Here is a 23,470-nt window from a genome sequence, read left to right as displayed (position 1 = left end):
TTGGTGACGCACAAGCCGCCATTTTTAATGTTTTGGAGAAGCAAAGGCGTTCATTTTTATTCTTTTGCTACCTGACAGTCCACCTAACTGTTCATACTAGTACATGCATTCACCAGACGATGTTATGATAGTGTCGATGTCGGTAGGTGCGCAATGTGAAACCGACTTTAAAATCAAAATAAAATACTTTATCGGCATTCACCGAGCCTTAAGCCGTCTCTGCATAGGGGAGGTTCGTATGGCAGAGTAAAAATGCCTTCGAAAAATGACAACGTGAAGTTCAGGATAAGGGCCTGTAAAAATTTCGTTAAAGCCGGGCGTGCGCATTTCAAGTCGTACGTCAGCTGCTGTATAGCACGCACCGAAACCATATACTGTAGCCTCTTTGTCTGCAAGTCTTAATTTGGCACCCAGGGTTTCAACCTGAAAAGCGAAGTACAGATGTAGGCAGTTCTATACTCACCCCTGGTCATACCATGGTTGCGAATGACCATACCACTGCACGCAACTAGTTGCCACAGCTGACGCCTTCAGTGCATTGTCTGCGTATACAAATTAACATACCCTTTGAATATGGGTTTATTCCGGGATACAGAGCAATTTAAAAGTCAGTTTTGCGGAAGAACTTTTGCATGCAAGCAATTTTTTCGGCCGCAGAAAATTTACTAATTTATAATTCGGAGATAATCTTTGTGGTTTCGCTAAAAAGAGCAATCAAGTTATCTACCACTCCTCATAAAACTACGGTGTTATGGTGAAGCGGACATTTCTAAGTGTAATGTTGCTACAGAAGGGAAGAAAGAAGTCTTAAGAGGTGGTGCGTATTGTGATCACTAACAGAAAGCTGAGCTAGTTGATGCGTATTCATGACTGGGCGCGCAAACACGGACATACGAGAGAAGTAGACGCTGTGAATGCCGTGTTATCTTGACTGTGGTAGTGGTGACTGGTATCACTCAATCCAGAATACTATTCAAAGCTGCTTCACTTCCTTTGAACCAACAAGAATGACATTGGCACATGCCTTGTTTCAATAAAAAATATTGTGCAGGCTATTTGGTCATGCTCATTTTTTTATAATATGTGATATACTATTTGAATTCGATTCGAAATTATTCGATCAAATCACTACTCGCTCCGAACTACTATTCGCACAAGCCTATTCACGAGGTAATAGAACTTCAAGTCGGCAATTTGGGGCTATACCTATTCACGCATTACTAGAGAGGGTGCAAATCTATTCTAGCTGCAACTTTGAAGTTGTCAATAATCAAGAGCGAGCCCTTCCTCGAAAACCATGAAGAGCATAGAGGTCCATACTATAAAACCAAGAGGAATCTGGCACTAGTGTCCATGGAGGGGCTCCTTGAGCGGCGCTTCAACCACCATGAGAATGACATTGAATGACATTGGCTTTGGATCTGCTTTGCATGAATTACGTTCTTGAGATTCGCGGTGCTTGTTTACTCTCGGCGTTTACGCATTTTCAATTAAAACTTGTTTCATTCTTCCACATGTAAAACTTGTTGAAGGAAGTTTGCATGACCGTGAGATTGAAGTGAAACCGATACGAATTCGATCACCAGGATATTATGCATTCCTCAGCAATCGTATTCCAGATTTGGCATTCCCAAATAATGAATTTTTTTCACGAGTGAAAACATGTGCGTTTTTATCTCGAAAGTACGCACATTAAAATAACTGTATCGAGCAAGAAACACGTTTCAAACACTTTCTGCTGTGGGGCCAGGCCTGGGCACAGAATGATCGCGAGAGCAGCGTTACGTGCAACGCATCTCTCGCTCCGCTGTAAAGCCGATTCAGCGGAGCATGGCGATGCATCCGCTTTGCTTCGTCATCGTTTTGCAACCAAGTTGACCGCATCTTGCATTGACTCAGGACACTAGATCAGTGCGGAGCGGTGCGTGAACGATGCTTTACTAAAACTTTCAAACATAACCCGTACAGCCACAACCAAGAGACCCGGCACGCTCCAGCCACTTTCAACAACAAAGGCACCACTTCAGTGCTTTGCGCCACACCCCAACGTGTACCCACGCCACAAGACACCGTAGGCATTGCGGCAGGATACAGCTATTGCGCAAAGAATGAAAGTGAAACTGTACAAAAAGATTCGTAGACAGTTCGCTGGCTAATGCAATACAATCCGAAGCCTGTACTTCCCATCATGCCCATGCTGGTTGAACGATCGCAGTGCCAGATTCCCCTCTAGGTTTTTATAGTATGTGGAAATACTTCCCATCATTCCCATGCTGGTTGAACGATCGCAGTGCCAGATTCCCCTCTAAGTTTTTATAGTATGTTGAAATACTTCACATCATTCCCATGCTGGTTGAACGATCGCAGTGCCAGATTCCCCTCTAAGTTTTTATAGTATGTTGTAATACTTCCCATCATTCCCATGCTGGTTGAACGATCGCAGTGCCAGATTCCCCTCTATAGTATAGTATGTGGAAATGTTTACTAGGAACCTACAAGACAGCCATGAAAATAACTAATCTGTCTTCTGGTCAGGTTTATGCGAAATGACTTTTTTTCATGTGCATGCTGAATCCCAATGAATGTTCGGACATTCATAGACACACACAGTGTCTTGTGTAATTATTGGCACTAAACCTGTGCGCCGCCGCCGAAGTACCCAGAGTGATCGCTAAGATGCGCAATACTTGCGGCCTGCCGCCATTTGCCTTTTAATTAGAACGGAGAACCTGAACATAAAATACATTCCTTCACTGTAAGTTGTATCTCTCTCTCCCCGAGAAGTCTCACTAGTATTGCATTGACCTCGACGCTGCAACGTCTTCCAGCACTAAACGTCGACGCCCCAACTCTGGCGTAGTATATGGGTAGGGTAAATCAACTAAAAAACTTTTTTTTTATTTCACTAGCAAAAAAATAATACACACACTGAGGAACATAACCGTGCACTGGCGAGCAAGTAGCAGTGCTTTAAGCCATTTGTAAATGGTGCCGAAGACCGCGCATTCGTAGGAGGCACGAGCTCTCTTCCGTTATTGTTTGTGCTTGTATGTATTTTTTTATAAGAGCTTAGCCAGATCGGCTTGAATATATTCCCTTCCTATCATTTGCTTACGTTTTGATTGCGAAATATTCCCCCAGAATGCTTTTGTAGCGTAGTCAATGCTGTGCGTTCGGGGCACGGCCCGCGCGTATTTTTAAACATAATAAATGTTCTTCTTTACGATCAGTTTTTTTTTTTGAAAATTTTCCAAAATTGATGTACCTTCTCTGAAAAACTACCCGACCAATCGCGCTGATATTTTCTCAGATTATACCTAAACCTCTTCCAAGTAGTCTTAACTTAAAACTTTGCTTAAAATTGAGAAAAAAAAAAAGATTAATTGGAAAGTCTCTATGGCACGTGACAAGTGAGGACTTTTTTAACGCGATAGCTTTAAAGAGCTCGTTTCGCAGAAATTCCAGTGTCGGCGTCAATGTCGCTGGTTGCAAGCGAAAAATCATTATCTTGTCCGTGACCAAGAAATAGAGAATGATGCAAATAAAATAAATAATAAAAATGTTTGGTTCGAGTGAGAGTCGAACCCAGGCCGTCTGCCATGCAAGCAGATGTTCTACCACAAAGCGATGATATAGCTTGAAACTGCTTCGGAAAAAAAAAACAGTGGAAGGAGTCTCCTTAACACATGTAAGATTGAAGCGTAGAATTGAGCCAGGCGTCAAAATATGTGAATTGCAATGAGTGGGTGTTTTAAAAGCCCACCCATTACAGAGCGCTCAGACATATTTAATCGTCAGCTGCAAAAGCAGCAACAAGGCGAGTAGCTGCGTAGGTTCACATGTGGCCTCACAGACGCGTAGTGGGCCCATCTCCGATTTGCAAGAGGGAAACTGTACTTGCAGTAATCATTCTAGGATAGTTTGAAATGGCCAATGTTACGCGCACAGTCGTTCGTTTCCTTACGGCATGGTTGAGGCATGCACCGAGAACTGAAGCGAGGCTAGCAATTGAGACGGCAACGTGCACAGGACTTGGTTACGCTATCGCGTTCTACTCTTGCTCGCGAGCTCAAGCGTCCTCCAAGTGTTTTCTTGCGAAATAAATGTAGGAGCTCGTTCTTATAGTTAGGGATTAATGCCAGTATCATGTGGACTTGGCATGCCAAATTTCATGGTTATGCCATTCTTCATTTCTGTGAAAATGTCCATTTAATTTTGTACACCAGTCTAAAATTCAGTACTCAACCAGAAAAAAGTAAGAAAATCTCCAGAGTCAAAATTGCACAAAGGCCAGACGGCTTTTTACTGAGCGCACAAAATTTTCCAAGATATGGAACAGTTTGAGATACAAAGCTGAAGCCAGGACAACCCGTTTACCCTACTATACCCCTTTTATTCATTTAATTTTTGCTTATGTAAATTGATAAATAAATATGGAAGACAACAAACAATGCACCAGATTATTTGATTCTTCCAACAAACAAACACTGATTACGCGGCTCCCCACAAGAAAGGTGAGCCCACTTGCACAGTTTTTGCATTCTTTCTTTTTCTGAATTCAAGGGACTATGTTCTCTCCCCCCAAACTCACTAATTCCTCCCCCCCTTCTGCGCAACACTCCCAGAGATTCTTTGAACCCTGCATCATTCACGTGCTGCCGCCAGAGGTGGAAACAGCAGCGCACCATCGCCGGCGATTTCCGGCTCGCGCGCAGGTCTAACTGCCAGTCACTAGTTTTACTAAGTAGTGCTAGAAACAAAAGTCTTTAGCTTTTCAAGTGTCTGGCTATTTCCTAGACTTCTAGATTTTCTTAAGACTGGGCCAAGCCTCTTGCTTCGTAAATCTACGGCTACTCCTACGCCTTTGCATACCCTTTGCGTACCCGATTTTCATGATCATTTTTCATGATATAAGTGGTCGAAATAACCGCTTCCAGAGCCATGGCCTATTTGACATTCAAGTGAGTAAATAAAAGAAAGTCTGTCTCATCATATAGTTTGCCACATCAGCTAAGCCACTATTTGCGTGTCAGCTTACGTCAAAGGCGTCTGCTTCGACGCCGACGTAGGTGACGAGCTCTTCCTTGAGGAGGGTCACTCGCATCCGTTGTCGAAGACTCGCCTGCAGCACTGTGCAGACAGACGAATACAAATTAATATCGCAACCTGTTAGAAGTATACATTGAACATCGCTCTTTCCAACGAAAGGAGAAGCTTTGCTGTAGCTAAAAGAATGGTGAGCAATGGCTTCGCAGTTGAACATTTTGAAAAAACAAAAAAAGTCTAATAGAACCATAGAGTTTCTTACAATAATACCTAGAGGGGAATCTGGCGCTAGTGTCTACGTAGGCTCCTTGAGCGGCGCTTCAACCACCATGGGAATCATGGGAAGTACAGGCTTCGGATTTCCTTCGGATGGATTAGGTTCTTGAGATTCGCGACGCTTGTTTGCCGAGTGTAAAACAAGGCAATATGAAGTTATTTCCAATTGAAACTTGCGTCATCATTTCGTAAGTAAAACTTATTGCAAAAATTTTGCGTGACCGTGAGATGGAACTGAAACCTGGACAAGTTCAACCACCAGGGTATGCATTGCTCTGCAATTGTGTTCCAGATTTGGCATCACAATATAATGAATAATTTTCTTTACAACACTTAAAACAAACGCGCTTGTCTTTCTGTCGAAAGTGTGCATCATCTATTTATGGAAATAACAGTACCGTATTGAGTGAGAAACACTTAACGTATCGTTTGCTGCGATGCCAGGTGTGTCTGTCCAAGTGGTCTGCCCCCAACGCATCTCTCGTTTTGTTGTGAAGTGAAGTCAGGGGTGTGTGACGGTGCGTCTACTTAGCTTCCCCGTCGTTTTGCAGCCGATTTGAAAGAGTTTTGACAAGTACCGCTTATTACAAAACGTGAACTCTATGCAATTTCCTGCACTGGCATGGGACACTACATCTATGCGCAGCGGTGAGTGCGCAATGCTTTGCTAAAACTGTCAAATACAACCTGTAAAGCTGCAACGTGACAGCAAACCAAGAAACCTAGTGGTATTCAGCCTCTTTGAACAACAAAGGCACTGCTTGAGTACTCTGCAAAGCACCCCACTACCCACGCCTCACAAAGAACGAAACTGAAACTGTAGAAAAAGATCCGTAGACAGTTCGCTAGCTAACGAAATCTAATCCGAAGCCTGCACTTTCCATCATTCCCATGGTGGTTGAACGATAGCAGCGCCAGTTTCCTCTCTAGGTTACTGTATGAAACTCTATGAATAGAACCATCTATTTGTTGTCCCGGCAATTTGAGTTCACCAGTTCAATGGACTGGCTGCACTCAAGTTCACTTGCAGCACTATGTGACACTCGCAACTTCTTTTTCAAGACCCCAAACTATCCCAAGCGCTTCGTGCTTAGAAATAGGCTAATAAATTCTTTTAACAGCCGCAGCTCAGCATCAGCTTTATCAGCATCAGGAACTTTTCAGAAACACTCGGCTTTTATTTATGCTCCACCTCCACAAAACACGATGGCAAACTTTTTATTCAAGAAGGTGGCGGCAAAGACTCGCGTGTTGCATCGACCCTCAGTGATGTTCTTTAGCAAAGTATGACAGATCCATCTGTCTGCAACAAACGAGCGCTGTGAAGGTGTTTGGATTCGTAGACGGCTTTTTGATATTTTACAGGTCTAACCACTCTGACACTCAGCCATGTGCTGGTCAAATTGTTGACGTGTGTCGCTCTTGCATGAGCAAACTACAACCAACCACTGAATTTCGCAATGATAACAGACTTTGGTTTCTTGACCTTGAGATGCTCATCTGAATACATGTGCCGGCAGTATGCCTCCTGCTCCAAGAAAAGGTTGTTAACTTAGTTCAGCGCATCCAAAACTTGGCAAGTGAGAATACTGTAGCATTGGGCGTGTTGGTACAACATGATTAGACTATACCAGCGCCAACGACAAGAGGGTACAGAAGAGCGCTCTGCCAGCGCTCTGTGTCCTCTCTTCTGTCCCCTCCTGTCGCTTGTGCTGGTATGCACTCTAAATCTTGTCATAGCCGATGGCCTTTCAAAAGACTTTAAGCAGCCAGAAAAACAGAATATTCATCAAGTAAAGAGTTCACTTTCAAGAACAGCGGTCATTCCATATTTGCACCGGGTGTCCCATTCTAGAGAAAAGACAGCTCAAAAAGCGGGCAGTTGTCTTTTCAGCAACAAATCGTTCACTAGTATGTGCAAAAAGGTGAACAGAAAAGACACAGGGCTTCGTGCATGTGATAAGAAACACGCAAAAAAGCTTGTTGAATGCTGCCACAACGCTGTGTGTGAAACCCCCTCTTGTGGTCATTGCTACATCGGCCAAACTGGCCGGTGTGTAGATGACTACCTCAGAGAATACCACAATCTAATGAAGGGTTCTGTTGGCAGCCACGCAGAGCTCCTTATGTGGCTGTCATGCTATGTTTAATCAGTGCAAAATACTAAGGTGCTATGGCGACCAACGAGGACGTTAAATATACAAGGCCTATTGCATCAACAAAAGAAAGGTGGTATGTGCGTGAGTGTGGCGTCGATATAGCGCTCCTCACCGAAAAGCTTGTGCGGGTAATGGCTTTTTCAATCTTCAGATGATCACGCAGAATTGTAAACAGATACCTTGTCTCTGTTCTCCCCTCCCTCACAACCTTTCACGGTCCGTGTACGTATATATACTCCCTTCATACAGAGTAAAGCTTTGGTTGAAAGTCAGCACTTGGTCCGTCTCTGTCACTGTCCTGTGTTTTGCACTGTTTATCGTTTCCCTGCTGAAGTCGAGAAGGTACCTGGCAAAGACAAGCGATTGGACTCGATTGCACAGGTCATCAGTATACAGCCCGACATCTGAACGTCACTGCAGGATTACAGGTTGCACTTCTTGTACTAGAATGCATTGTCAGAAGTGCAACTTATATCTGTGTCCCTCAAGTGGCAAACAATGTTTTTATTAGTTCCATATGCAGTGCTGAACACGCATTTTTGGCTGGGTGTTAGAGTTCCGAGTGTATTCCTCACTGCAGTTGATCACATGAATAAAAGCCCAGCCCACAATTACCATATTTATTTGAACATAGGCCGACCATTTTTTTAGAAAATATTGCCCATAATCAGCTAAATTCGTGACCAAAGAATCTCAACCTATATTCGTGATCAAAGCAACCGGAAGCACCGAGCTAGTGATAGCGTTGAACTGCCGCACCCGCTGTTCTTAAAGCAGTGCCTGCTACATAGGCACATTGTATACCTTAAAATCTGGAATAAGGACCGCACCCAGCCCTTTTCTCGGACTATATAACTAAGAAAAAAAAAGTTATTCATCTAATAGCCGCTCACCGCCTTTTCAAAGGCCTCGCGAAATGTAGCCGTATGTTTGCGCTTGAACCCACGATTTCCCTAGGTAGGCCGTGAAATCCCTAGCCTTGCCGCTTGCCGACACGCAGCCGCACTGGCCGCATTCTTTGTTCCATTTTGACGTGACGTTAGCGCTTGCTTTTGCGCGGTTCTGCGACGATGTTACATGATACATGATAGATTCTCTGTTGCATGCAACGAAGCCATAAACTGTCAATGCCACATCCGACTTTGGGACCCAGGGTCGCAACCCGAAAAACGAAGTACTGATGTAGCGAATTGTATACTCACCCCCGGTACCGCCAAGGCTGTGGACGGCAGCACGCAACCAGTTGTCACAGCGGACGCCTTCCGCGCATTATCTGCGTACGCAAATTAACGTAACAGCTATGGAGACGACGGAAGTGGGCTTTGCGCTTTTATGTGCCTTAAAAAATAGCTTTCGAAGCGTGGTTTACGACAGGACACAGACTACCAATTTTAACGTTCGTTTCGTTGAAAAACTCTTTTCCTACGCAACGCCGCAAACGCCGTAATGTCTTGAGTGCGGTCGCCGTGACTTACACATGCCGATGTTTGTGGTGTCCAAGTGTGCCCTCAATCCGGAATACTTTCCATTCTTTCTTTTTTCGCAATTGTTAAAGAATAACTTGTTTGCGGATGTCTACCCAGTAAAGGTTGCTAATGATGTTACGAATGATTTTCCGCACGCCCCTTATACATCTTGTAATACTAATTTTATTGCATCACTGCTGCACAGTGAAGGAAAGTACAAAAAATGAAGAACAGCATACACTAACAAGACAAACGAACTCGCACAAAAGATGGCTATGGAATAGCTTCGCGTTCTCTGGTTTCCTGTGCCCACCGATTAATGTCTAGCAAGCAAACAATTGACGGTACAGCAAATTACCAGGAATAGTGTATATATTAAGATGCTGATCGATATCGACGTCCACCGCATGCATTAAGTTCAAGTGTACTGGTGTTCCGACAGCATTTCTTATCATATAGATTGTTTAATTTGTGACATAAAAGCGACATCGTGTACACGTGTACCTCCTTAAATAGGCTGCGAGACACTATGGGTCCCACTTGGTCAAAGCGACCCAATTGGACAGCAGGACAGATGTGTCTCACTTTTTTTTTCAGTGTAAAAGATTTTGGATTTTCTTTTCCGTAATGAAGATGCGTTTAACAGCTCACAATGTAACAGCTCACAATGTAATCACAATGTGACATAAGAGCGACGCCTCTATGGACGCCTCATAATTAGTTTAGGCGCTCCTACAACGACAATGTCGACCTCAGAGACGTGCGTCGCAGTGGTCCAGTCCAGCTCAATGCCACTGAACAGCCCACTCACAAACATCTGCACCAGTGGACCTCGGAGAGCAGTTTTTGATCGCTCTGCCTTCTTAATTCGGCGTGGATTCTTTTTCAAGAAGCCCATTCAGTCACTCCGAAACTAAGCGAATGGGTCATCCGGTGTGATACGTGTCTTCTGAGGTCGAAGTTGCAGTCTTTGAAGCGCTACGAAGCATCGCTCCTTCGCCATACTCTTCATTAATCTCTCGAGCGAACTCTGGTTTTTTCACTAACCTCCAGAACAAAGTCCGTGAATTTTGCACCTTGCTTAAACGCAGAAAGTTTGACAAAAATACTCTTTTTCAATTTGAATGTCCCGAAACAGACAAGAAAGGCTGCGAAGCCTCGATGGCAGCAGCAAATATGTGACCATTCACGGTGACACAACGATTATGACAATTGCAGATGCCATGATTGGTAGGCCAGGACTATAATTGCTCAGTGAAGGATGCATCGCACCCTCAAGAATGACTTAATTGGGTGAGAGGGTGTTCCAGCCAATCACTTCCCAAGGAAACGGAACACTGCAACAGAAACAAGCCTGACAGCTACGAACAACGTCGCAAACCGAGCAGCGAACATCTAGCCCAGTGCCTGGGCACTCACCCTCGCGAAGTCCATGTAGATGAAAACCAATAGCAAGGAAAACGAAGATATCGAAAACAAGATGTGCTGGTAAGCGTGGGTGCATTGTGAAAACTTAATTACTAGGAATGTGCGAATATTCTAAAATATTGAACAATTACTCGGATAGCGTTCTATTGGGATTTGTATTCAAATCGGTTCAAAAATTCACTATTGGTACACTCCTAGTAAATAATGTAGGTTGCTGAAAGCTAGTTCCGGTTCCTTTTGTAACCTGACGTCAAAACGCGGTGTGAGCCTCTAGTCACGTGATCGTGCAAGATGTGCTCTGCTTCGTGGCTTCATTGGTGACGCACAAGCCGCCATTTTTAATGTTTTTGGAAAAGCAAAGGCGTTCATTTTTATTGTTTTGCTACCTGACGTCCACCTAACTGTTCATACTAGTACATGCATTCACCAGACGATGTTATGATAGTGTCGATGTCGGTAGGTGCGCAATGTGAAACCGACTTTAAAATCAAAATAAAATACTTTATCGGCATTCACCGAGCCTTAAGCCGTCTCTGCATACGGGAGGTTCGTATGGCAGAGTAAAAATGCCTTCGAAAATTAAGTGTCAGTACCCCTTGAGTTACAACGTGCAGTTCAGGATAACGGGCCTGAAAAATTTCGTTAAAGCCGGGCGTGCGCATTTCAAGTCGTACGTCAGCTGCTGTATAGCACGCAACGAAACCATATACTCTAGCCTCTTTGTCTGCAAGTAATTGTGAAGTCTTAATTTGGCACCCAGGGTTTCAACCTGAAAAGCGAAGTACAGATGTAGGCAGTTATATACTCACCCCTGGTCATACCATGGTTGCGAATGACCATACCACTGCACGCAACTAGTTGCCACAGCTGACGCCTTCAGTGCATTATCTGCGTATACAAATTAACATACCCTTTGAATATGGGTTTATTACGGGATACAGAGCAATTTAAAGGTCAGTTTTGCGGAAGAACTTTTGCATGCAAGCAATTTTTTCGGCCGCAGAAAATTTACTAATTTAGAATTCGGAGATAATCTGTGGTTTCGCTAAAAAGAGCAATCAAGTTATCTACCACTCCTCATAAAAACTACGGTGTTTATGGTGAAGCGGACATTTTCAAGTGTAATGTTGCTACAGAAGGGAAGAAAGAAGTCTTAAGGGTGGTGCGTATTGTGTCACTAACAGAAAGCTGAGCTAGTTGATGCGTATTCATGACTGGGCGCGCAAACACGGACATACGAGAGAAGTAGACGCTGTGAATGCCGTGTTATCTTGACTGTGGTAGTGGTGACTGGTATCACTCAATCCAGAATACTATTCAAAGCTGCTTCCACTTCCTTTGAACCAACAAGAATGACATTGGCACATGCCTTGTTTCAATAAAAAATATTGTGCAGGCTATTTGGTCATGCTCATTTTTTTATAATATGTGATATACTATTTGAATTCGATTCGAAATTATTCGATCAAATCACTATTCGCTCCGAACTACTATTCGCACAAGCCTATTCACGAGGTAATAGAACTTCAAATCGGCAATTTGGGGCTATACCTATTCACGCATTACTAGAGAGGGTGCAAATCTATTCTAGCTGCAACTTTGAAGTTGTCAATAATCAAGAGCGAGCCCTTTCCTCGAAAACCATGAAGAGCATAGAGATCCATACTATAAAACCAAGAGGAATCTGGCACTAGTGTCCATGGGGGGCTCCTTGAGCGGCGCTTCAACCACCATGAGAATGACATTGAATGACATTGGCTTTGGATCTGCTTTGGATGAATTACGTTCTTGAGATTCGCGGTGCTTGTTTACTCTCGGCGTTTACGCATTTTCAATTAAAACTTGTTTCATTCTTCCACATGTAAAACTTGTTGAAGGAAGTTTGCATGACCGTGAGATTGAAGTGAAACCGATACGAATTCGATCACCAGGATATTATGCATTCCTCAGCAATCGTATTCCAGATTTGGCATTCCCAAATAATGAATTTTTTTCACGAGTGAAAACATGTGCGTTTTTATCTCGAAAGTACGCACATGAAAATAACTGTATCGAGCAAGAAACACGTTTCAAACACTTTCTGCTGTGGGGCCAGGCCTGGGCACAGAATGATCGCGAGAGCAGCGTTACGTGCAACGCATCTCTCGCTCCGCTGTAAAGCCGATTCAGCGGAGCATGGCGATGCATCCGCTTTGCTTCGTCATCGTTTGCAACCAAGTTGACCGCATCTTGCATTGACTCAGGACACTAGATCAGTGCGGAGCGGTGCGTGAACGATGCTTTACTAAAACTTTCAAACATAACCTGTACAGCCACAAACCAAGAGACCCGGCACGCTCCAGCCACTTTCAACAACAAAGGCACCACTTCAGTGCTTTGCGCCACACCCCAACATGTACCCACGCCACAAGACACCGTAGGCATTGCGGCAGGATACAGCTATTGCGCAAAGAATGAAAGTGAAACTGTACAAAAAGATTCGTAGACAGTTCGCTGGCTAATGCAATACAATCCGAAGCCTGTACTTCCCATCATGCCCATGCTGGTTGAACGATCGCAGTGCCAGATTCCCCTCTAGGTTTTTATAGTATGTTGAAATACTTCCCATCATTCCCATGCTGGTTGAACGATCGCAGTGCCAGATTCCCCTCTAAGTTTTTATAGTATGTTGAAATACTTCACATCATTCCCATGCTGGTTGAACGATCGCAGTGCCAGATTCCCCTCTAAGTTTTTATAGTATGTTGAAATACTTCCCATCATTCCCATGCTGGTTGAACGATCGCAGTGCCAGATTCCCCTCTATAGTATAGTATGTGGAAATGTTTACTAGGAACCTACAAGACAGCCATGAAAATAACTAATCTGTCTTCTGGTCAGGTTTATGCGAAATGACTTTTTTTTTTCATGTGCATGCTGAATCCAATGAATGTTCGGACATTCATAGACACACACAGTGTCTTGTGTAATTATTGGCACTAAACCTGTGCGCCGCCGCCGAAGTACCCAGAGTGATCGCTAAGATGCGCAATACTTGCGGCCTGCCGCCATTTGCCTTTTAATTAGAACGGAGAACCTGAACATAAAATACATTCCTTCACTGTAAGTTGTATCTCTCTCTCCCCGAGAAGTCTCACTAGTATTGCATTGACCTCGACGCTGCAACGTCTTCCAGCACTAAACGTCGACGCCCCAACTCTCTGGCGTAGTATATGGGTAGGGTAAATCAACTAAAAAACTTTTTTTTTATTTCACTAGCAAAAAAATAATACACACACTGAGGAACAAAACCGTGCACTGGCGAGCAAGTAGCAGTGCTTTAAGCCATTTGTAAATGGTGCCGAAGACCGCGCATTCGTAGGAGGCACGAGCTCTCTTCCGTTATTGTTTGTGCTTGTATGTATTTTTTTATAAGAGCTTAGCCAGATCGCTTGAATATATTCCCTTCCTATCATTTGCTTACGTTTTGATTGCGAAATATTCCCCCAGAATGCTTTTGTAGCGTAGTCAATGCTGTGCGTTCGGGGCACGGCCCGCGCGTATTTTTAAACATAAAATGTTTTTAAACATAAATGTTCTTTACGATCAGTTTTTTTTTTTTGAAAATTTTCCAAAATTGATGTACCTTCTCTGAAAAACTACCCGACCAATCGCGCTGCTATTTTCTCAGATTATACCTAAACCTCTTCCAAGTAGTCTTAACTTAAAACTTTGCTTAAAATTGAGAAAAAAACAAGAAAGATTAATTGGAAAGTCTTATGGCACGTGACAAGTGAGGACTTTTTTAACGCGATAGCTTTAAAGAGCTCGTTTCGCAGAAATTCCAGTGTGGGCGTCGGTGTCGCTGGTTGCAAGCGAGAAATCTATCTTGTCCGTGACCAAGAAATAGAGAATGATGCAAATAAAATAAATAAAAATGTTTGGTTCGAGTGAAGAGTCGAACCCAGGCCGTCTGCCATGCAAGCAGATGTTCTACCACAAAGCGATGATATAGCTTCGGAAAAAAAAACAGTGGAAGGAGTCTGCTTAACACATGTAAGATTGAATGGTAGAAGCGTAGAATTGAGCCAGGCGTCAAAATATGTGAATTGCAATGAGTGGGTGTTTTAAAAGCCCACCCATTACAGAGCGCTCAGACATATTTAATCGTCAGCTGCAAAAGCAGCAACAAGGCGAGCAGCTGCGTAGGTTCACATGTGGCCTCACAGACGCGTAGTGGGCCCATCGCCGATTTGCAAGAGGGAAACTTATGGCGTAGGGAGCACAGCGCAGCTGTACTTGCAGTAATCATTCTAGGATAGTTTGAAATGGCCAATGTTACGCGCACAGTCAGTTCGTTTCCTTACGGCATGGTTGAGGCATGCACCGAGAACTGAAGCGAGGCTAGCAATTGAGACGGCAACGTGCACAGGACTTGATTACGCTATCGCGTTCTACTCTTGCTCGCGAGCTCAAGCGTCCTCCAAGTGTTTTCTTGCGAAATAAATGTAGGAGCTCGTTCTTATAGTTAGGGATTAATGCCAGTATCATGTGGACTTGGCATGCCAAATTTCATGGTTATGCCATTCTTCATTTCTGTGAAAATGTCCATTTAATTTTGTACACCAGTCTAAAATTCAGTACTCAACCAGAAAAAAGTAAGAAAATCTCCAGGGTCAAAATTGCACAAAGTGAAGGCCAGACGGCTTTTTACTGAGCGCACAAAATTTCACAAGATATGGAACAGTTTTTGAGATACAAAGCTGAAGCCAGGACAACCCGTTTACCCTACTATACCCCTTTTATTCATTTAATTTTTGCTTATGTAAATTGATAAATAAATATAGAAGACAACAAACAATGCACCAGATTATTTGATTCTTCCAACAAACAAACACTGATTACGCGGCTCCCCACAAGAAAGGTGAGCCCACTTGCACAGTTTTTGCATTCTTCTTTTTCTGAATTCAAGGGACTATGTTCTCTCCCCCCAAACTCTCTAATTCCCCCCCCCCCTTCTGCGCAACACTTCCAGAGATTCTTTGAACCCTGCATCATTCACGTGCTGCCGCCAGAGGTGGAAACAGCAGCGCACCATCGCCGGCGATTTCCGGCTCGCGCGCAGGTCTAACTGCCAGTCACTAGTTTTACTAAGTAGTGCTAGAAACAAAAGTCTTTAGCTTTTCAAGTGTCTGGCTATTTCCTAGACTTCTAGATTTTCTTAAGACTGGGCCAAGCCTCTTGCTTCGTAAATCTACGGCTACTCCTACGCCTTTGCATACCCTTTGCGTACCCGATTTTCATGATCATTTTTCATGATATAAGTGGTCGAAATAACCGCTTCCAGAGCCATGGCCTATTTGACATTCAAGTGAGTAAATAAAAGAAAGTCTGTCTCATCATATAGTTTGCCACATCAGCTAAGCCACTATTTGCGTGTCAGCTTACGTCAAAGGCGTCTGCTTCGACGCCGACGTAGGTGACGAGCTCTTCCTTGAGTAGGGTCACTCGCATCCGTTGTCGAAGACTCGCCTGCAGCACTGTGCAGACAGACGAATACAAATTAATATCGCAACCTGTTAGAAGTATACATTGAACATCGCTCTTTCCAACGAAAGGAGAAGCTTTGCTGTAGCTAAAAGAATGGAGAGCAATGGCTTCGCAGTTGAACATTTTGATAAAACAAAAAAAGTCTAATAGAACCATAGAGTTTCTTACAATAATACCTAGAGGGGAATCTGGCGCTAGTGTCTACGTAGGCTCCTTGAGCGGCGCTTCAACCACCATGGGAATCATGGGAAGTACAGGCTTCGGATTTCCTTCGGATGGATTAGGTTCTTGAGATTCGCGACGCTTGTTTGCCGAGTGTAAAACAAGGCAATATGAAGTTATTTCCAATTGAAACTTGCGTCATCATTTCGTAAGTAAAACTTATTGCAAAAAGTTTGCGTGACCGTGAGATGGAACTGAAACCTGGACAAGTTCAACCACCAGGGTATGCATTGCTCTGCAATTGTGTTCCAGATTTGGCATCACAATATAATGAATAATTTTCTTTACAACACTTAAAACAAACGCGCTTGTCTTTCTGTCGAAAGTGTGCATTATCTATTTATGGAAATAACAGTACCGTATTGAGTGAGAAACACTTAACGTATCGTCTGCTGCGATGCCAGGTGTGTCTGTCCAAGTGGTCTGCCCCCAACGCATCTCTCGTTTTGTTGTGAAGTCAGAGGTGTGTGACGGTGCGTCTACTTAGCTTCGCCGTCGTTTTGCAGCCGATTTGAAAGAGTTTTGACAAGTAGAGCTTATCACAAAACGTGAACTCTATGCAATTTCCTGCACTGGCATGGGACACTACATCTATGCGCAGCGGTGAGTGCGCGATGCTTTGCTAAAACTGTCAAATACAACCTGTAAAGCTGCAACGTGGCAGCAAACCAAGAAATCCTAGTGGTATTCAGCCTCTTTGAACAACAAAGGCACTGCTTGAGTACTCTGCAAAGCACCCCACTACCCACGCCTCACAAAGAACGAAACTGAAACTGTAGAAAAAGATCCGTAGACAGTTCGCTAGCTAACGAAATCTAATCCGAAGCCTGCACTTTCCATCATTCCCATGGTGGTTGAACGATAGCAGCGCCAGTTTCCTCTCTAGGTTACTGTATGAAACTCTATGAATAGAACCATCTATTTGTTGTCCCGGCAATTTGAGTTCACCAGTTCAATGGACTGGCTGCACTCAAGTTCACTTGCAGCACTATGTGACACTCGCAACTTCTTCAAGACTCCAAACTATCCCAAGCGCTTCGTGCTTAGAAATAGGCTAATAAATTCTTTTAACAGCCGCAGCTCACCATCAGCTTTATCAGCATCAGGAACTTTTCAGAAACACTCGGCTTTTATTTATGCTCCACCTCCACAAAACACGATGGCAAACTTTTTATTCAAGAAGGTGGCGGCAAAGACTCGCGTGTTGCCCCGATCCTCAGTGATGTTCTTTAGCAAAGTATCACAGATCCCTCATGGGCTGTCTGCAACAAACGAGCGCTGTGAAGGTGTTTGGATTCGTAGACGGCTTTTTGATATTTTACAGGTCTAACCACTCTGACACTCAGCCATGTGCTGGTCAAATTGTTGACGTGTGTCGCTCTTGCATGAGCAAACTACAACCAACCACTGAATTTCGCAATGATAATAGACTTTGGTTTCTTGACCTTGAGATGCTCATCTGACTACATGTGCCGGCAGTATGCCTCCCGCTCCAAGAAAAGGTTGTTAACTTAGTTCAGCGCATCCAAAACTTGGCAAGTGAGAATACTGTAGCATTGGGCGTGTTGGTACAACATGATTAGACTATACCAGCGCCAACGACAAGAGGGTACAGAAGAGCGCTCTGCCAGCGCTCTGTGTCCTCTCTTCTGTCCCCTCCTGTCGCTTGTGCTGGTATGCACTCTAAATCTTGTCATAGCCGATGGCCTTTCAGAAGACTTTAAGCAGCCAGAAAAACTGAATATTCATCAAGTAAAGAGTTCACTTTCAAGAACAGCGGTCATTCCATATTTGCACCGGGTGTCCCATTCTAGAGAAAAGACAGCTCAAAAAGCGGGCAATTGTCTTTTCAGCAACAAATCGTTCACTAGCATGTGCAAAAAGGTGAACAGAAAAGACACAGGGCTTCGTGCATGTGATAAGAAACACGCAAAAAAGCTTGTTGAATGCTGCCACAACGCTGTGTGTGAAACCCCCTCTTGTGGTCATTGCTACATCGGCCAAACTGGCCGGTGTGTAGATGACTACCTCAGAGAATACCACAATCTAATGAAGGGTTGTGTTGGCAGCCACGCACAGCTCCGTATGTGGCTGTCATGCTATGTTTAATCAGTGCAAAATACTAAGGTACTATGGCGACCAACGAGGACGTTAAATATACGAGGCCTATTGCATCAACAAAAGAAAGGTGGTATGTGCGTGAGTGTGCCGTCGATATAGCGCTCCTCACCGAAAAGCTTGTGCGGGTAATGGCTTTTTCAATCTTCAGATGATCACGCAGAATTGTAAACAGATACCTTGTCTCTGTTCTCCCCTCCCTCACAACCTTTCACGGTCCGTGTACGTATATAGACTCCCTTCATACAGAGTAAAGCTTTGGTTGCAAGTCAGCACTTGGTCCGTCTTTGTCACTGTCCTGTGTTTTGCACTGTTTATCGTTTCCCTGCTGAAGTCGAGAAGGTACCTGGCAAAGACAAGCGATTGGACTCGATTGCACAGGTCATCAGTATACAGCCCGACATCTGAACGTCACTGCAGGATTACAGGTTGCACTTCTTGTACTAGAATGCATTGTCAGAAGTGCAACTTATATCTGTGTCCCTCAAGTCGCAAACAATGTTTTTATTAGTTCCATATGCAGTGCTGAACACGCATTTTTGGCTGGGTGTTAGAGTTCCGAGTGTATTCCTCACTGCAGTTGATCACATGAATAAAAGCCCAGCCCACAATTACCATATTTATTTGAACATAGGCCGACCATTTTTTTAGAAAATATTGCCCATAATCAGCTAAATTCGTGACCAAAGAATCTCAACCTATATTCGTGATCAATGCAACCGGAAGCACCGAGCTAGTGATAGCGTTCAACTGCCGCACCCGCTGTTCTTAAAGCAGTGCCTGCTACATAGGCACATTGTATACCTTAAAATCTGGAATAAGGACCGCACCCAGCCCTTTTCTCGCACTATATAACTAAGAAAAAAAAAGTTATTCATCTAATAGCCGCACACCGCCTTTTCAAAGGCCTCGCGAAATGTAGCTGTATGTTTGCGCTTGAACCCACGATTTCCCTAGGTAGGCCGTGAAATCCCTAGCCTTGCCGCTTGCCGACACGCAGCCGCACTGGCCGCATTCTTTGTTCCATTTTGACGTGACGTTAGCGCTTGCTTTTGCGCGGTTCTGCGACGATGTTACATGATACATGATAGATTCTCTGTTGCATGCAACGAAGCCATAAACTGTCAATGCCACATCCGACTTTGGGACCCAGGGTCGCAACCCGAAAAACGAAGTACTGATGTAGCGAATTGTATACTCACCCCCGGTACCGCCAAGGCTTTGGACGGCAGCACGCAACCAGTTGTCACAGCGGACGCCTTCCGCGCATTATCTGCGTACGCAAATTAACGTAACAGCTTTGGAGATGACGGAAGTGGGCTTTGCGCTTTTATGTGCCTTAAAAAATAGCTTTCGAAGCGTGGTTTACGACAGGACACATACTACCAATTTTAACGTTCGTTTCGTTGAAAAATTCTTTTCCTACGCAACGCCGCAAACGCCGTAATGTCTTGAGTGCGGTCGCCGTGACTTACACATGCCGACGTTTGTGGTGCCCTCAATCCGGAATACTTTCCATTCTTTCTTTTTTTCGCACTTGTTAAAGAATAACTTGTTTGCGGATGTCTACCCAGTAAAGGTTGCTAATGATGTTACGAATGATTTTCCGCACGCCCCTTATACATCTTGTAATACTAATTTTATTGCATCACTGCTGCACAGTGAAGGAAAGTACAAAAAATGAAGAACAGCATACACTAACAAGACAAACGAACTCTCACAAAAGATGGCTATGGAATAGCTTCGCGTTCTCTGGTTTCCTGTGCCCACCGATTAATTTCTAGCAAGCAAACAATTGACGGTACAGCAAATTACCAGGAATAGTGTATATATCAAGATGCTGATCGATATCGACGTCCACCGCATGCATTAAGTTCAAGTGTATTGGTGTTCCGACAGCATTTCTTATCCTATAGATTGTTTAATTTGTGACATAAAAGCGACATTGTGTACACGTGTACCTCCTTAAATAGGCTGCGAGACATTATGGGTCCCTCTTGGTCAAAGCGACCCAATTGGACAGCAGGACAGATGTGTCTCACTTTTTTTTTTCAGTGTAAAAGATTGAATGTGGCGATATTCACCCAGGTATACGTGTGGGCACGAGTCTACATGAAGCCTTGGGTTTTAGGGACAACAATGGAAAGCTGAACACGTCCGCGATAGAAATAAGTAAGAGATGGTTAGAGTATTGGTGGCAGAAAAGTAGAGATAAAGTACAAAAATAAATATTGGGGAAAAATAAGGTCATTCTGCCTTAAGAGGCAGAGAGATGGACCGTGAATTTATATTTTTTTGGTATAATAACATAGATTTAATCAATGTAGATAAGGTCGGAAGGAAACAAGGAAGGTTTTTTCTTTTTTTCTTCTAGCCTGGTGGCAGACATGTCACCGCTCCGTTGTAAAGGGGACGCTCATAGCATCCATCCATCCAACGCCAGCGCTGGTTCCCTTTTGTTACGTCACGGCTCGCGAGTGCGCCACTGTTGTCAGACTCTCGGGCCGCTCGCGTGTTTATAAAAATGCCCGTTATAAATTAAGTTCTCGAACAAATGCGCTGAAATTTTGCCAGATTGTTTGTGAATACCCAAGGATTAACCCACATAACACAGATTATGAGCGAAAATTGGCAGCCATGAAGAAAGCTGTCGTAATACAGGGCTCTCACAAAGGCCATGCAAGCAGTACGAGTGCATGGGGTCGCTGTAAATGGTTCCTAAAAAGAAGGCTTTGGGAGCCATGCGGAGAATTCTTATGCAGGGCCCAGCAAAGCTCTAAAATTTCCCCAGCACACAATGGTGCCCAAAGAGCAGTGACATACCTCCACGCCAAGTTATGCATGAGCCAAACGTGGACTCGCCTACATTGGGGAGCTTTGAGAAAGGAGATGTGGCATTGAGTAGCGACCATCACTGTCTGGCACTGATCACAAGTAGGGGCGTGGGCAGAAATTTTTTTCTGGGGGGGGGGGGGGGGCACCTCCTTGATTTTAAGTGGGGGCCGGGCACGCAGATGTGGTCAAGGGTCATTTTGAGTTCTGTATGCCATCGCAAAAAAAAAATTTCGGGGGGGGGGGACGGGCCCACTGTGCCCGCCCCCCCCCCTTGCTACGCCACTGATCACAAGTTCTTCGTTGTAGCCTCAAGCAGCACGGAGCAGTCTTGCTGTTCCAGCAATCTTGAAGGCCACAGCAGCATCGGAGCAGTTTCTCGAATTTGTAGCATGGGTGAGGCAGCAGCATCTCCATCGCTGGGGCAGTAGCAACTGTTGATGTAAGCTCTGACCAGAGCTCAACAATACACCACGTTTGCTGCGTACCTGCTAAGCGGAAGATGCATCCTTTCTTGAGACCAGTTATAGCATGGCAGTTGGTGGACGCTACAAACGTCGGTTACAGCACGGAAGCTCCACGTGCAATGGTCGGACTACTAGCCGTGCCCTCGTTTCACCCGCTGCTCTAGATAGCTGTCCACTCATTGTGACTTAGAGCCCAAAGGTGTTTTAACAATTGTCGGGCATACCTGATTACTTCCAAGAACTACACGTGCAGTGACTGCGCCCGGTCACATCGCACGGTGCTGTGAGCGAGCTATATGCCAGTTATCTGGGTACGAAGGACCATGGCCTTGTCCTCAGTGCAACGACGGGCGCACCAGCGCTCGATCGGCCAGTTCCTATGACATCGAGGAACAGTTCCTCACAAAGAAGGTTCAGGAATGCCTCGGCAGCCTCTGAGCGGAGCTTGACACCGCCATCCTCCACTGCCAGGGCAACACGTGCCATCACCGCCGGAACACCAGCTCAGCTGGTGAGAGCAAGGTATCCCATTTTAGGGGTGACGCCCCTGAGGGTCTCGGCATGTCGGCGTGCATCGTCGTCATGACCGTTTATTTGCTTGAGCCCAAGAGGGCGCCACCGCCTCAGCGCTCGCCGTGTGGCGAGAGAGAGCGAATGGCGCGCGTTGACTATGTAAACGCTCTTTCTGCGATGAACGCTGAACTACCACCTCGCAAGTAACGAGAACGCGCCCTCGCCCGCGAGAGACAACGCCGACGCAGGCAGCGTCTGTCTGCTAGCGAGTTTGATTGAAAAAACCGACTGCTCGCGCTGCACAATCGTTCACCGGCCACCCCGTACATATAGGCACTGCATCTTGACCTGCAATTAGTGCCGGTGGGAGATTGTGCTCAGTTGAAAAATAAAGATTCGCAGCGTATGCGTCCACACCTACGCTAAATAGGAGCTCGGCGGACGCACTATATGGTACTCCTGTATTCACTTTCAGGAAGAGCTGGTGAACGCGCGGAGACTTCCTTGAGCCCGCTCAAGGTGATGCCATGCGGCACCAAAGGTAGACAGTAGCTCATCTTCAGTTGATTATGTTCAGAAGGCCTTTGCGAAGAAGTCATCCTCCGTTGTACTGGAGCTCACACCGAGCCTTGATGTCCGCAAGCCGAGCAGATCTCGACAGCTCGCTTTTGACGGTTACAAGGGCCGCATTACGCTTCGCTTCATCGACAATAAACGACAACTTGAACCTCGAAAACAAAGTAGCCGAAACTATAGCAAGTCCACTTAAGAAATTTCGGCAATTTGCTCCCCATTGCGATTTAATCCGCGCAAAAAAGGACCCCATGCGGTGTCGCTTTGTCAATGCTTGGGGGACCGACAGCAGTCTCTCGCAGCGGCAAAATAACGTCGGGGCGAGCTCTGGGAAAGGCGCTCCAAGACGAATTATTTTTGCGTAAGACTGCGAGTATAATTGGAACGGAAAGTAACGAGTAACGTGACACCTCACGTTAACGAAAAATGGTAACGCAAGTACGTTACTCGTTACAGTTCCAAAATAGTAACGAGTACGTTACTTAGTTACTGAAAAAAGTAACGCGTTACCGGTAACGCTTTTCCTCAGTGTTGGCATTACCGCAAACACTGAGGAAAAGTGACTGGCCATTCAGACTGAGCTCAAACGATAGCTGGCGAACTGGACAATAGGTCGACGCCATGGCCACCCTGAGAGTCATAATTTGAACATATCGTAACTCGGAGAACAGTTATCCTAGTTCACGATTGCCCACTCCAAAAAGAAAGACGTATAGCAGATACGCGCCGCAGGAATTGTGGCAAACTCGTCCACTAAAACTAAACAAAAAAAGAAATAAATGAAATGAATTACCGAACAATTAAATAAATATATAAACACGTGTGTAATATAAATACATAA

This window comes from Rhipicephalus sanguineus, chromosome 8 (genome assembly GCF_013339695.2).
Source record: "Rhipicephalus sanguineus isolate Rsan-2018 chromosome 8, BIME_Rsan_1.4, whole genome shotgun sequence".
Lineage (NCBI taxonomy): Eukaryota > Metazoa > Arthropoda > Arachnida > Ixodida > Ixodidae > Rhipicephalus > Rhipicephalus sanguineus.
The sequence above is the reverse complement of the archived record's forward strand: the minus strand, read 5'-3'. Positions refer to the sequence as shown.